Source organism: Phacochoerus africanus, chromosome 3 (genome assembly GCF_016906955.1).
Source record: "Phacochoerus africanus isolate WHEZ1 chromosome 3, ROS_Pafr_v1, whole genome shotgun sequence".
Taxonomy (NCBI): Eukaryota; Metazoa; Chordata; class Mammalia; order Artiodactyla; family Suidae; genus Phacochoerus; species Phacochoerus africanus.
The window spans coordinates 50,994,096-50,996,312 of NC_062546.1; positions in this window are offsets into that span (position 1 = coordinate 50,994,096).

The following is a 2,217-nucleotide window of genomic DNA, read 5'->3' on the forward strand; positions in this document are numbered from 1 at the left end:
GGAGAAATGAGAATCCAATCCTGAAGTCCCTGCAAGTATAGAGTCGTAATTTATGGGATCATAAACTGTAAAATTAACACCAAAATGGTTTCCAGACCAGTGAAACCCATGGAACACTTGACAGAAGAAAATGCAAAACAAGCCTGTAGGAATAGTTTCCTCCCAGGCTCATGGGACAGAAACAACTTCAGTTGAAGATGAACTCAAAAGTTACAAACCACAAAAGGAAATGAATCACCATAAGGAAAGTCTGTACTCCTCCACCAAATTGAAATATTAGAAAGAGACTATATGATAACTATGTTTAAATAATTAGCAAGTTAAAAATAGGCAATAAAAACCATTTGAAAGAACAGGCACTAAAGAAAGGAGAATCTACATAGAGCTATAAATGAAGTACATAGTTCATGATGTTAAAAACTCAAAATGTGGGAGTTCCTATTGTGGCTCAGCGGGTTAAGAACCCGACATAGTGTCCGTGAGGATTCGGGTTTGATCCCTGGCCTCGATCAGTGGGTTAAGGATCCAGTGTTGCTGCAAGCTATGGTGTAGGTCACAGATGTGGGTCGGATCTGACGGTGCTATGGCTGTGGTCTAGACCAGCAGCCGCAGCTCCAATTCGACCCCTAGACTGGGAACTTCCATATGCCATAGGCGCAGCCTTAAAAATAAAAATAAATAAATAAATAAAACACTGTGAGACTTAGAATGGCCAGTGTGGCCACTAGTGACAAACAGATGCAGATGTCTCAGCTTCCCCACCTCTGAAGTGGAGGATGGGTCCACTTCCCAGAGAGTCACCTTGGGTCCTCTGGTTTCCAACCCTCTTTTCTCCAGCAGTCAGATCCTCTGCTTTTCAAACTGTCCACATGGTGATTTTTGCAACATGAAATTCGTACTTTAAAGGCCACTCAGTATGCATTTCTCTAATTGACTATTAAACAAAAATGCCCTGAAGTGTTTGCATCACACACTCCAAGTCCTTGAACATCCGTAATTAACAGAGATTGTGGCTCCAACAATAAACCCACCAGCGGTCACTCGAGCTGAAAATGCACATACTTAAAGCAGTTAACCACCCAGGGCAGCTGGTCCAGGATCTGTGCGGGTTGTCCAAGGTGATGACTGGTAGTGCCCTCTTCTTTCTCAAAACTGGGCTGAGTGGGCAATAAGTGACAGGGTCAGCTTGTGTAAGACTCACACCCCACCTGCTTTTCCAGACTCTCAGTGTACAGATGACAGCACCCCTCAAGCAGCGCCCTCACTGACCTTAAGCTTCTGTGTCAGTGCTCTCATGGGTCACCTCATTGCCACGTTATATTGATTTCCTGCAGCTGCCATAACAAAGTGCCACACACTTGGTGGCTGACAGCAGAAATGTGTTGGCTCATGGTTCTGGAGCATCAAAGTCCAAGCTCAGGGTTTGTACCCCTCCCAAAGCTCGGTGGAGAACCCACGTGCAGCCTCCATCCACTGGTTGCCAGAGCCCTTGTGAGCCCTTGGGTTCCTGGCCGTAGCCACCTTTCCTGCGTCTCTTCTCTTCCTCTGCTAACTCCTCCTCTCCTGTCTGTGTAAGCTCCCCTCTCATCCTTACAAGGATGCCTGCCACCAGGATAATACACAATGGACTCTTCCTCTTCAAATCCTTAATTACATCTTTGAAGACTGTGGTTTTGGTGTTTTGTTTTGTTTTTTTTTAAGTTTTATTGAAGTCTAGTTGACCTACAAGGTTGTCATCATTTCTGCTGTACCACAAAGTGATCTGGCCATACATGGACATGCATCCATTCTCTTTCAGATCATTTTCTCACATGGACCATCAGAGAAGACTGGGTAGAGTCTCTGTGCTGGACAGCAGGTTCCCATTGGCCAGTCATTCCACATACCAAAAATCATTCCATTATTTTCCAAACAAGGTCACATTCACACGTCCCCAGGGATCAGGACCTGGACAGATCTTTTGGGGGGGCTACCATTCAACCCACTACATATATTAAGTCAAGCTTAAGTTTTCTAACTGTATTTTTGAAAGTATGGGATTTCTGTTACATTTTTAAAGGTCCCATGGAGTCACTTATACTTGACATAGTTATATCTCAGTTGTCCCCTTTGTAACATAAAAAACAATTGCAGGAGTTCTCTCACTGTGGCTCAGTGAGTTAAGAACCCGACCAGTATCCATGAGGATGTGGGTTCTATCCCTGCTCTCTCTCAGTG